Here is a 14,198-nt window from a genome sequence, read left to right as displayed (position 1 = left end):
TATATCACCGTAAGCTTTAAGATCAAGCCTTCAAGTGTTCTGACCATCTAGAGGAGAGTCCGTAATCTGTTACTGTCTTGAGATAGTGATGGCACCTAGTTCCTTCTTTCCATCGCGTATAGGTTCATTGGGTCAATGGTTGCGTAGAGTTAAGTTTACTGCATGCAGTAGTGAATACGTTTGCAATACAAAACATGTGTTATTATTTAAGTCATTAGTATTTATATTAGTATTTTCACAAGTTTGGGTTTATATTGTCGTTTTATATTCTTTATTTTTCTTATACTCTTGTACTGCGTTTATATTTATATGCTTGTCGTTGATCCTGTTACCATATTACAGTCGCCGGCTGTCTTGCTGTATTGTCTTGTTATAGGTTAAGTGCATTTGTTATTGTTTATTGTTATTGTGTTTTGTCATGCAAATTTACATTGCTCGCATTGTATGTATCTGTGCAACTGCATGTTACCTAATATGTAGCTGAAGATACTCAATTGTCTTATCTTTGTAGATAGTGCAGTTCTGTTGCAAAACTAGCACACTGGTGCATGTAGACTGATAACACGTCTTTACCATTTTCACAGTTATTCGATGCAATTCAGCTGAGAGTGATTTTTCGCTCTTTGTACGTTTCCTTTTCTGTCACTGCTGTCTTGCATGTGCATGTTATATCCTGGATGTAAACGGTTCATGTGTCAGATAAATAAAAAAGATACTCTAGATCACCAAATAGTCGTTCTTTATAATGTTGGCTGACGCTGAATTAACTCTTATTATGGTTAGTTAAACTAAAAAATCTGATTTTGATGTATTACTGTTAACCCTTTTAACCCCCAAAGTCACCAATACGAATACTATCGCAGGATTTCACAAAACATAGAGACTTTGTCTGTACAAAGCAAATCTGCTTTTGGTTCCAGAACTATGAATACAACGTTGAGCCATTGAATGGAAAAAATGGGAAAGACAGGTAAGCCTAATAGGGCGCAAGACATACCATCCATAGAAAAATACGTATCATATTTCATTATGGTGTCAGCAATCAACTGCATATGCCAAATTAAAACGGAGTCTGATCGCGAAAACATAATATGTGTAAAACATACGCTAAATTACATTTGGTGAGCTGGTGAAGGAAGCAACATCGGTTTTACACGAAGTAGAGTACGTGTACGCTTGACATTTATTACGGATGCGTTAATAAATTTCAGATTTTAAATCCTTTTTTTCACTCAGTTGAAATATTCAATTTCAGTTTAATTTCACACTTGCCACCGAAGCTTAATAAGAAAATTAACGAAATACCGGAATGACATAACTCACCTGTTATATGGGCTATTTGCCTCACCGTTTCAAGCAAACTGCAAGTTCTGCTTATGATCACGTGACATGGTTTACATTCACCGTGTAGATGATTAATAAAATGCTCTGCTCCTTTCTCACGAGCTCAACTTATTTCCTTGAGCTATTCTCGTGTCCGGTCAGTGCAGTTGTCCGGAATTTCGCTTGAGTACCAATTACGCAACACTCGCTGGCTACATCCTCGCGCTTGATTATTCTAACGGCACATAGCGAATCTCTGACTCATCAGTGAATCCTTTTGATTATAGTTTAAACAAAGCACTCATCTCCTTGTAAGATTACACAATACTATTACAGCTCATACCAGGAGTACAGTCATATGTAGTTTATCGACGAATGCAGACGTATTGTGTGACCTTTATTCTGTAATTCAGTTTTAATAATCAATTTTTTATTAAGTGAATGTTTTAGAGTTAGTGAAGTTGACACACAACATGGTGGTTGTGATTTCTGACTTACGCGTGTCACAACGCTCGGGTATGATTTGTTTATTTTAGCCTACTTTGTAATTATGTGTTAGGTTAGTTATTCACCTGAAGAAGAGATCACATTGCAGATCTAGAAATGCAGTGTTACTGATTTTTTGTTTCATTGAACGATGGTAAATGTCCGGAAAATCTTGTTTCCTTCACAATCATTCCATCGTCAAAAATAAACTTCAAACAAAGAAGTACATTCGTGCCAGGACACTACCTTTAGAAAACTAGTATGTATCCTCTTCTTCAAGCATCAAATTATGTTGCAGGATTTGGCACCTGAAGAAGACATCATATACCAGTCCTCGAACTGTCATGTTTCTGTAATCACGATGGAATCTGTCCGTAAATCATGTAACCCTTCCAACTCATCGATCGTGAATAATAAACTTTAACCAAATAACGCTATTTCTCTTTCATTAAGGTTCCTTTCTTAATACGTTTTGCAAATTCTCTGTTTCCTTTAAATATATTATAATTTCTTTTTCAGAACACCACAAGGTATGTGAAACATACATGAAACAGATTGTTGTAAAGAAATAAAAAATAAAAAATTGTAGGCTTCAATACAATGAAAACGTCAATACATTTTCCTATTTTATAAAATAAAACTAGATTGATATCGAACATAATACGAGCACCTTTAGTGGTAAGCAGTCTTATTGTGCTCGTATTAATTTGTTTAACGTTAAACTTGTACTTTGATCTCAACCACAATTAAAGAAAGAAGATAAAGAATAAAGTCCATATAATTATGTGAATTTGGACTCTATGTAGCTGATTGCTAATTTCATTAATTGGGAAAAAAAACTCAGGTGCTTGTTTTTAAATCTTTATATTTCATAAAATCTACCTCTAAAATGCAACAACGTACTGAGTTAAGTTCAGTATGTGGTTAAGTAATTATATAAACTGTTATACTTCATTAATTTGAAAAATTCAAAAAATTTTGAGAACCATTGAGAAAACATATACTTTCAGAGAGAAAGAGAAGAAATGAAAATAGCTGAAGAATGAAAGTTAAAATTCCAAGCACATTTGGCTAGGATAAAGAGTGTGAACTCGGCGAGTCAGAGTGGCTGAGCAGCCTCGTTAGAGGGAAAATTGATGCTTCTTTTCGCAAAAAATATCAGTCATTACGTCTGCTGGACGCTTCCTAGTGAAAATTACATGTGGCGACTGTCGTTTGGGCGGATCCAACTATCTGTGAAGAGAAGAATTGGAATTTTTGCGACTAAGGAGTTTTTAATTGTGCAATTTAGAACCAAAAGTCTTGAGAGGAAATTGAGACGTTTGGAGCAATTCTGGTCACATCTCCAACATTCCACCTTTCCGGGTATACCTGAACCAAAAGAGAGGTCATCAGCTTTTTTAGGGTTGTAAGAAAAATTGTATTGTTTACTCTCCCTTGATCTACTTAACCTTACTCTGCTTGAGAAAGTAGCCTCCAAACAAAAACGTTTATTTAAGAATGTTAGATCTGAGGCATGATGTATAAAAAGGAGCAGGAAGTTTCTTGAAATATCCTTAAAATACCTCTTTTCGTTTTGAAATTAAGCAAAATATAGCATTTTGCCAACTTGGAACAAGTAAAAAGAAGTTTGTTTAGTGGGACAAATTCTGAAATAGTACCCAAAACCTCCCTAAAAATAAAGCAGAGTGAATAACAATTATTCTAATAAAAGCCATCAGAACGCAACAGATGTATTTAGAGCCTAGAATTTAGAAGGTTGGCACTAAGCGGCTATTGGATATATTTGCGTTCTTACAAGTAGTCTTAATACCTGAAGAAGAGAGACGAAAGATGGCAAAAAGCACGGGTGGTACGACACGAACCTAGGTATAGACAACGGCTCACAAACCAGACAATCAGGAGACTCATAAGAACAAATCCATGGGAAGCCTAAGGAAGATGAACTTGACTTAATTGACATAGACGCTATAGGACTATAGTCCAAAGTAGTAACCAATAATCCAGCTCAGATGTGTTTTGGTGCCCAGTGTGTATAAGCGTGGGATTAAAGTATAGTATTCTCGATAAATAGTAACTAGACAACTGGAGTAAAGAGACTCAGAGGTCAAAAACACTTTTTACCTCGGTAGGACTAACCAAAAACCACTATACTCGAGGATTGAACTAGACAAGGACCACGAGGTACAGAGATACCATATTATCTATTATTTTATTGATTTAAATGTAAAGGACAAAAATCACAAGTAATACAGTATGATATAGGGGTTTCAACAAACCAATTGTCCTGGTACTCAATTACACATATTTCTGTTCGGAGTTGATCCGAACAGAGCAAAGCACAACGTGATTTCTCCACACCCATTTCACACCCTCGTGTACCATCTCTGTATTGCTGTCGACACCATTACGCTACCGGTATCGTAAACTTCCGTGTTGTCAGCTGTTGCATTATCGCAACTGTCATTGGCTCGACGAGGCTTCCATATGCCTGTTTAATGGCTTCCACGGGACGATGAGACAGTGAACGAATTTTCCGCTCCATTCGGAGCGCCACCAATTACGATCCAATAGGTGCCATCTGGGCTGCCTCACAATCTGGCAGCCGGGCGTCGGGTGAGGTCTTCCAGATAGAGGGATCTCCGGCGTAACTGTACTGAGAGGACTTTCTTTGTGTCAACAGTTCCTTTACTGGATACCTATTACCTACTATGCAGAGTAACTAAGAAGACATTTTGAAAGGTGATTTTAAACTTTAGCAATGGCAGGAGTACTTTTCAAAAGTGTTTGGTTCTCACATTGGTGTGTTGGAGTGGAAGGGTTGCTTTATCAATGGAAGCTAAGTGTACATCAGGCATTGTTCGATATCATAGGTGATATAAATGATGATGCTTTAATAAAACGTAAACTTTAAAGAAGAATTTAAACTTAAAAGCTTCAAAAATTCATAATCCGTCCTAATTGTTGTACGCTTCTGTTTGATACTAGTTGCATATTCCGAAAACCAGATACCCATGGAAAAAACTTAAAATTACTAAAGGTGCAATTTCTTACAGTTTAGTAATATTTATTGACATTTCAGGAAACCTAAAACTAAAGTGTTCTAGACCTCTTTGTCGAGTAATTATATTTATAGTTATTGTAGTTCATTGAGATTATAGACTGTCAGCATGTAAAAGGATTTTCCCACCAACAAGTGGTTCATCTCTAATAGCCTTACTTGTAGAGTTCACCTTCACTCAGGAACTGTGTTGTTAACGTTACGGCTTGCCCATATGATAGAGTATATATGAATTGTAACGATTTGGTAAATTAAGGATTTTTAAAAGGAACGGAAAAAACAAGCTCTTCATCGTTCCTTATCCATTCCGCTTCAGGGCTTAACTGAATTGAAATGATAAAAAACAATTTTTTTTTACTGTTGTTGGAATACAGTCATCGTTCTTCTTAAAAATAGGTTTTACATCCCCTACATTCATAGATAATAGAATGTAGTCTCTACAGCCTGAATTGGAGCGAGTGAAGGTCTTCCTGGAGGGCTCGTCTGACGCCGACCTCTCACCCATCTGTCGGGCCAACCTCTGGGCTGCGGTCGGCGGTCGTGGGTCGTGGCGTGCCAGACGCGTGCCTTAGGTCACCGGAAGTCCACAGCACTCCTCTCCAGCTTCCGCTGTCTACTGTTACTCCCATCAAGCTCCATTATTGTTCAAACCGCGCGGCGACCCGAGCACCATTCATATTTCTCAGGAAGCTTCCCCGTCTCAAGTTCCGAATTGCACAACCGCTGAGAAAAAACCTGCCCCTTGAGATGAGCTCTTTTCATTTTTCAATAGGAACAGAAAAACATGTGGGGAACTTCAAAAGTAATAGAATCTTTGCAGAGGGATGATTATTGGGTGGCAAATGGGGGCTTATCAGAGGAAGGTTAAGCCAAGGAAATGTCTTCTCACAATTTCATTTTTCAGAACATTGAGAATGAATAATTTTAAGTTAAAATAGTTTCATTGTTTACATTTTTTGAGTTTAAAATAAAATTATGGCCCATGCAATTTTAATCAAATATTTCTCCTGCATCAGTTATTTATTATAATTTTAGTTCTAAAATATATGAAGGAAAAGGAGGAATTCCTGAACCATATACTGAGTTTATAACTACGTATTTAAATCCCAAAGTGTCATATAAGACACTTAATCATTCCCTTTGGTTTTTTTTAGTTTGTTCAGTGGAACACTTGAATGTTAAAGATAACGAAATGTTTATATAAACAAACAGTGATGATTTATTCACAAAACTAAGAATGACATTAAAAGCCTGAATTTGAATGACCTAGTCTGAGTAGTGATTTAAAATTGATTTTATTTAACGAACTTTAAAATGCTGATAAGGAGGGTGGAGCAAAAACAAACAAGGCGAACTGTTGGGTGGCCCGCAGGCACATAGAGCAACTGTTTTCTAGTCAAAACTATTTTCAACATTACAATGTTCAAATAAATAACTATGAAACCATTAAAATTTCGTGATAATCGATCAGGAATCGCATAATAACAATAAAACATTCCTTACGAGCCGAGTTCATTAGTGAACGAGATTGCTACAAACGCCATGTTTTGGCACGTCCTATTTCCATTTCGAATGTCGCTCCATTTAATACCACTAATAGTGGTGTGATGATTGTATTGATTGTAATCGATGTAGAGCTTATAAATAATCAGCGCAGAGACACTGATGGCTCAATACTACGGCTCGCGAACGTTTCTCTATCGACAAACAGAATTATTTGAGCCGCGTCCTTGTTCCGACATCTTTAATTACCATGTAAATGATATGTAAATAGTGTGAAACACAGAGCGGGTCTGTTTAGCGCGGTGCTAACGGTGGCCATCAATATCTATAAAGTTCGCCACTTCTTAATTATAACCGGGGATTTATAGTTTAGCGGTCTTTGACGCAGCGTTCGCGCGTTTACTGCTGTGGCGAGGCGGGCGGACTATGGTCTTGATTGAGATTGAGGTTATGTCCGGCCATTTATCGATTTGTATCCTTAGCGTCTTGTTTTTAATACATTCATAAGTAATTATAAACCAACAATAGTGACGTGTTTTAGATCTGTTTGGCTGTGGTGTAGTGGTATTCAAATACACATACCGTTTTACTCGGTCTGGAGTTCAGAAATGAGCAGTAACAGGTACAGCAAGTGTCATTTATCTTTTAACTTTTTTTGGTATCCTTTAAAGAGTAGTGTTGGGAACGGCATGCACATCGTCCTTCAGTCGCCCGTGAAAATCTTAAGAGTATAAAAATACATAATAATGTAACAGATACAATGTGCAAAATCAATATTTTTTACGGACATCTTAACTGAAGTAGGTTGGGTACCATGCACGATTTTAGTGTATCATAGCTAACAGCCAGGACTACCTTAAAACCAATAAATTAGCACGATTTGTATTCTGTTAGAGAGCTAGGTGTCATTTGATGGACTGGAAAGACTTCATTTTATTTTCATGACTCTCAGTCTGTCTGTCTATCTATTTGTCTATCCGCACAATATCTAAAAAACGAACTGACCTATAGACTTGAAAATGTACATAAAGCTTCACTTTTATTTGAGAAACACTGAGATGGATAATAGCGCATGTCACTGTATGGGATTTGGTTGAGCGTTAGCGAACACTTTTTCATTGGTCTTATCATGATGGCAAACAAAAAATAGCAGAATAATTAAATGTTCAAACAAACTCAGAAAAACTCATATGGGAATTTAATATGGTACATAACTGTAGTCTAAATGTCCCAACAATACAATATTACTTTCTGGTTACTTGGTGTAGACTTTTGTTATTTAACACTGACATGAAACACAATTTAATGAAGAAAACCATGGATGAATTATGTGGCAAAAACACTCTAGAAATATTTCTTCGGTAGGTTTTAAATTCTTTTATAAAACTTTGTTTCTGCATAGACAAGAATGAGTTCTATGATAGTACATGTACAACCATGGAGTTTGGCTGAGCGTCGTTAAAGCGTATCACTCAGCAGACTGACAAAATTTTGTATTTGTTTTCCGGAGATGTAAACATTTCTTTTTTTGTGATTGCTAGTCATTCTGTCTGTCAATAATGAAATGAGCTATATCCTTGAAATTTCGTAGCACATCAGCGAAGCCTGTCACGTGACAAATGATGTGGAGTACTCGTACTTTGTACTTATTAAGTAAAAAAAACAGCATTTGTTGACAACGTGTAACAACTTCTACATAGTGTTATAAGCTGCATTATGTAATTTTTGGCGCGTTTTGGAGCGTAAACGGCGACTGGACTGTGGTTACGTCACACCTTTGCCTACCGAGGCCCATCTTCTGAGTTATAATGGCATAGCCCTACATGTGCAGTGTTGGCTATGGCGCGTTCTAGTATCCTTTTATATAGTCGGGGGGAAACGTTCGCTTTATGCAATCATTTTCACATTTTGTGGCCTGACCTCAATTAGTGCTGAGTTACGCAATAAAGATATACCATAAACCAGTCATATTTGCCATGAGCTGGTTTATATATATATATATATATATATATATATATATATATATATATATATATATATATATATATATATATATATTCATGAAAGAGTTGCATTTCAAACTAATTACTGAGTTAAGTTCGTCCTATGGCTAGACAAGCGTTTTATTTATTAACAAGCGTGTTAAGACAAGCAAAAAAATCAAGCGTCCGCGAGAAAATGAGCGGGAAGACTGAAAGTACTGTTTGATCCGTCTATATCACGTGCACTAGGCCAAGTTCTAGGCTCGAGGGAACGATTAGGCTTGATCGTCCGTAGCAAAAACACCCAGTGACCCTGAGCACATGCGGGCACAAACTGTGCGATGCCTCGCTCCGCACTCCGCACAGACTTATCACCGGGATGAAAAACTAGACGTGGTCGGTCTAGGCGTGGCCGTCTGAGCGCGTGTCTGCAAGCCACTCTTCCTTCACCTGCTGCTGCTGCCGCCGGTGTATAAATAGCATCAGCAATCAGGGATCAGCGGTGATTCTTAGAACCTGATTGTCAATTAATGACGCGCCAGTAAATTATTCGTCAATGTTCGGCGCGTCGTCTGTTAAACCAAGGTCGGCCGAGTTGTAAGGCACACAATTTCCGAAAATGGAAACATTTTGATGTCCAATTAAGTAAATTCGGGTGTCAGAGATCCTAACCGGGAGCACCTGCCTTGACAAAAAATTAATTGATTTACAAATATTCCTCGGATAATCACTGTGATCTGATCCACCAACAAGAGCCTGACACTGTGTCGCGCATGATCAACAGCTCGTAATTTCTCGACTGAACTGGTTCTGAACATAAGTGTCAACTTAGTGTATACTTTAATGGGAAGATAATATCAAATTCTCTGTTTGTGGAATAGTAAAATTATATATTATTACGGCAAAACAATCTTTGCAAAATAAATGACATATACATATGGAACACGTGTAGATTTAGAGCTATGATGTGTACAATTAATTTATATTTCACTTTAGTTTCTTTTGAAACCCCATGGAATTAAACTATAATTTTATAGTGTTATTAGTGATAGTAGTATTAGTATTTTTATTGTATCTTAACAATGAACTGTTATTGCAACCATTAAAATGAACAGTACGTTAAAATTTTGTATTCATTCACTACATCTAAATGTCATTCATCTCGTATACATTGCAGTAGTTACATTCACTCTAATTCCAATGCATTCCGAATTTTCCCCACTGCTGCCACAACCGCTGCAGCAGTCAGCCTATATTATACGGTCTCCCAAACGTGAGTCATAAACTTGTCTAAACTGTAAAATACTTCTGAAATCAAAGCGGTTTTAAAACGAGTTTTAATGTCTTAGCATTGCAGCATTGTTTATTTAATTAAGCATTTGGTTAACATATTGAACTCCTGCCTGAGAAGGCAAAAGTTCACCCCGATTCTAATTCATTCCGAATTTTCCCCACTACTGACTCAGTGGCTGCCGCAGTCAGCCAATCACGCGATCTTCAAAACGTATGTCATGAACTCGTCTAAGCTATAGAATACTTCTGAAATCAAAGCGGTTTTAAGAGGGGTTTCAAATGTCTTAGCATTGCAGCATCTTTAATTGAATCGGGCAGTGGGGTTAACAAATTGAACTCCTACCTGAGAAGGCAAATGTTCATAAGCTACAGTTCTGTGTCTCCCAGTTCGGTAGATATACCTTACTCTAGTCTCATAACTGTCCTCTCATAGGATTGCACTTTATCTTGAAGAAAACAGACAAAATATAGAGGCAAGGTAACGAAAAGAGTTTAAGGAGCTGCGAGAGTCAGGAATCTTCTAGAGGTCTTGGTTACCAAAGTTACCAAACAGTTTACCACATGTTTACTCTCATAACCTTAAAAACAATTCCATCTTAAAACATCAAATAGAATGTTATTTCTTCTTGATCAGTGTGAAAACTAACAAAAATGCCATATGCCGCGTTGGCAGAGCCTATCACTAGGGTGGCTGGAAAATATTCTGTTACGTCTGTCAGTCTATCTCTGTATATGACTCTCTGTAGGGTATCTTGTGAACTAATTGAACCATACACTTGGAATTTCCCATGAAATTACATTTCTAAAACGTAAAGACCGAATTAGATGTGGTGCATTTCCCTCTATTTGATGTCGGTAATTTTATCCTTAACGAAGCCTTACAGAAAATGCAGTCTTGTAAAATGTCAAATAATAGTCAGAACAATTTATCTTAAATTTCACAGATTCATAAAATCCCTTTGGTAATGATAATATGGAAAACTATTTTGTCATTTAATGCTATAGTTAAATTGATAACAACTGTTAACTAATGAAGTCAATTATTTGTGGTTCGGTCGGAAGTATAGAAGTAAAATAATAATACCTTGAACTTGAACCAACTAGCTACATAGTCTTATGTCGCTGCAATAAAATTATTGGTAAATTAAGGTTTTATGTAAGGAACCTTGGGGAAAGAAACGAACGTGGGGAGACAAGTGAACACATACCATGGTATGCTTTTGAATCGGGCAGGTGTGTCCCCTAGCATGGGTTAAAGTTATAAGTAATGTACTATACAAGTTAGGAATAGGCCACACCACGAGTCGTGAGACAGGCTTCATTGATGGTGCATGTAACAGATCTTTTATTCTTATCGGCTCATTTTTATTTTTGAGATGTCCTGCGGAAGACAGTCAGACAACCATACAGAAAAGTAACTCTACATTTCTCCGACAGACCTTCTGAGAGTAATTCTGCTAGTCTACTGAGTGTAAAGTTTCAATAACGCTCAGCCATATCCCATGGATGAACATGCACTGTGAGAAATCCCATTCTTGTGTATTTAGAAATGAAGTTTTATTGAAAATTTCAAGTCCACATTGTTTTGGTTGTACATTATAGTGATTATCTCAATAAGTGTAATCAGTGTTTTTGTTGGATAAAGTTTTAGCATTTGAGAGACAGCTTTTTAAGATAGCTCTTCTAATGACAGGTGTAATAGAAAAGCATTTCGTGGAAATATTGGGCTTTACAGTGTGAATTGTCAATAATGTTTAACCAGTGCCAAATAAAACGGCTGTATATGAGAATGTAAAATTTGTACAGTTGGCTTCAAATTACCACTCCGGGTAATTATATGTTTTTGTTTTAATTATTAAAGAATAAAATAATATATTTTAAATAAAATGTCACTAAAGAGCAAAGAAAGAAAAGTATTCCCTTTAGTTTAATTTTTATGGGTAGTATAATACAGGTATATTAATAACGTGAATGTTGAAATCTGAAGTCATGTTCGTCTGAAGGGATTCAAAACAGTCGGCGACGAAGAACGAAAAAGATCAAGTCGAACATGACTTCAGATTTCAGGAGTCAAATCTGCAACAGCATCATATTTTAGTTGCTGCATGTAAGAGGTAGGTGAACTGGAACTAAACTCAATATTCCCTGCATTGAATCAAATTAAATTACCTTTGTGCTAGATTACAAGTTACTCCTATATACTACTTGAAATGCATTAAGTTCTCTGTGGAATTAAATCATAAAACAAATATTTATATTCCCTGTACTCTCTGGTGGCCCTGAATCACAGCTGAGATTTAAAAAACAGTGTTTTCTTTAATAGGCCAAATTCTCGTTAAAAACAAATAAAGAGAATTTTCCCATCACGCTAACTGTATCCAGACCAATATTTCTTCAGCGTTTGAAATGTTATAAAGCTAACATTGGTTAAAATTTAAAAGAAATAAAAAAATCAATACCCACTGCACCAATTGCAGGTAGCGTTCCTATATTTCCTAGTACACCAAAGTACTTGTAGATTCTGTAAGGGTGGGAAGAGGAGGTGGGACAGAAGCGTGGCAAGCCTTCCCTCCCCAACCACCCGCCAGGAGACTGCGAGTTCGAGTGGGATAAACAAGATATTTGGCAGAAACCTCTTGAGAGACACATTTCTATGGATTTATGCGGAGCACTGTGGAAAGCAAGGGTTACAAACAGCTTTTGTGACGGATGTGACAAAGACCCTCTGAAATCCGTGGAATGGTCTGCTGCTGCAGCTGCAACCCTAATTGTTAATCTTCAAGTGATAGCGGCATTTATAGAATAAAATCTAGGTCAGTTATGATTTAAGATGGTGGTTTACTGAAACTATGAAGCAGTCACATGTTGATAAGTGTTGTCGCGAGTAAAATGACATCTACAAGAAATCACAAATAAGGAGTTACGATATTTTTATTGGCTGAGCTTTAACGAAGTGGGGCTGGAAAAATGTCAATTATATCTGTCTATCTGTCTTACTTTCCGCATGATATCTCGAAAACGAACTGACCTATATACTTGAAGCTTCACTTTTATTTGAGAAACACTGAGTTCGATGATGGTAGATTTGGTTGAGCGTTAGAGAATATTTTTTATCGGTATTATGGGTAACCGTAATATCAACGAGAAAATAGCAAAATAAATAAATTTGTAAACAAACTCAATATACTCAAAAGGGATTTTAGCATGTGACGTATTGACATATGTAGCCTAATTAATTATGCTAACTTATTCAACATAATTTTATAATGACGTAGTGTGTAGACCTTATTTATAGACTTTTTGGAAATTTTGAATAAAACTTCATTTCTGCAAGAATATAGTTCTATTAGTGTAATTTTCTTGCCAACATCATTTTTGTATGACAACAATTAAATGAGATATAGATCGGAAACTTTTGCATGCACACTCACGAAGCTTATTATGACACGTGGAGTGGCATAGTTCTACGTTATAGGTTATAAAAGGTATAACACAACATTTCGAGGATAGGAACCTACCTTCTTCGTCAGGAGTGGGAGGTATTAATACATACAACAAATATTATTATACATATTTTGTTTGTATTAATGCCTCCCCCACCTGACGAAGAGGGATAGATTCCAATTCTCGAAACCTTGTGTTATACCTTTTATAACCTATAACGGTGGCTAATGTCCCATATCCTGTTGTCCTTTCAAACCTTCCATCGTCAATAACAAACTTTAAACAGAGAGTTCTACTTTGTTTGTAAATTCGGATAAATTTAGTTTTATGATAATACAGAATAAAGGCATGAGATGTCTACTTAGAATTCTAATCCGTAAATCCGTAATACATTTTTTCTTGAATTACAAATCATGATAACCTTTCTGAAATATGTTATTTATTTCTTGTAATCAATACTAAACATTCTTCAAAAATTAATACAAGTAACAAAATTTCAAGCTTAATTCTTTCCTACTACTACGGTCAAACAACGGTACTGAAATTTTGTTTTTACTGGTGTTGTATGCAAATGATGTATTTGATTTTTTAAAAGACTGTGGTGTAAAACCACGTTACCCTATTTTCAAACATCGTTCAGCTCTACCTTAAAATGTAAAACAAATAATAAGGTAGTGGATTGTCATTGACGATCTTGATAAAAAGTGCTACTGTCACGACAGCGTTTGGAACCTGCACTAACTCTCAGATACCAGAGGGTGTTTTACCAGAGGGTGTTAAGATTATTACCATATACGAAGTCATATTAATATATATATATATATATATATATATATATATATATATATATATATATATATATGTGTGTGTGTATATACATACACAAGGCTAACAGCGTTGTTAAAAATTAACATCTCGTTATTGGACGGAATGTTTTTAATAAAGTAAATATATTTTGATTTCGATGGCTGCCTATGACGTGTATCCTGTGGATGTTTACGTTTCCGGTACTACTTTATCTGATGTTTTGAAAATCCAAGGTCCTCGCCTAGTCACAGAACCAAACTACGATACAGTAGGCTGTGAATGAAGGGAACACGACCCAG

Source organism: Homalodisca vitripennis, chromosome 5 (genome assembly GCF_021130785.1).
Source record: "Homalodisca vitripennis isolate AUS2020 chromosome 5, UT_GWSS_2.1, whole genome shotgun sequence".
NCBI lineage: Eukaryota > Metazoa > Arthropoda > Insecta > Hemiptera > Cicadellidae > Homalodisca > Homalodisca vitripennis.
Note: the sequence above shows the minus strand (reverse complement) of the source record.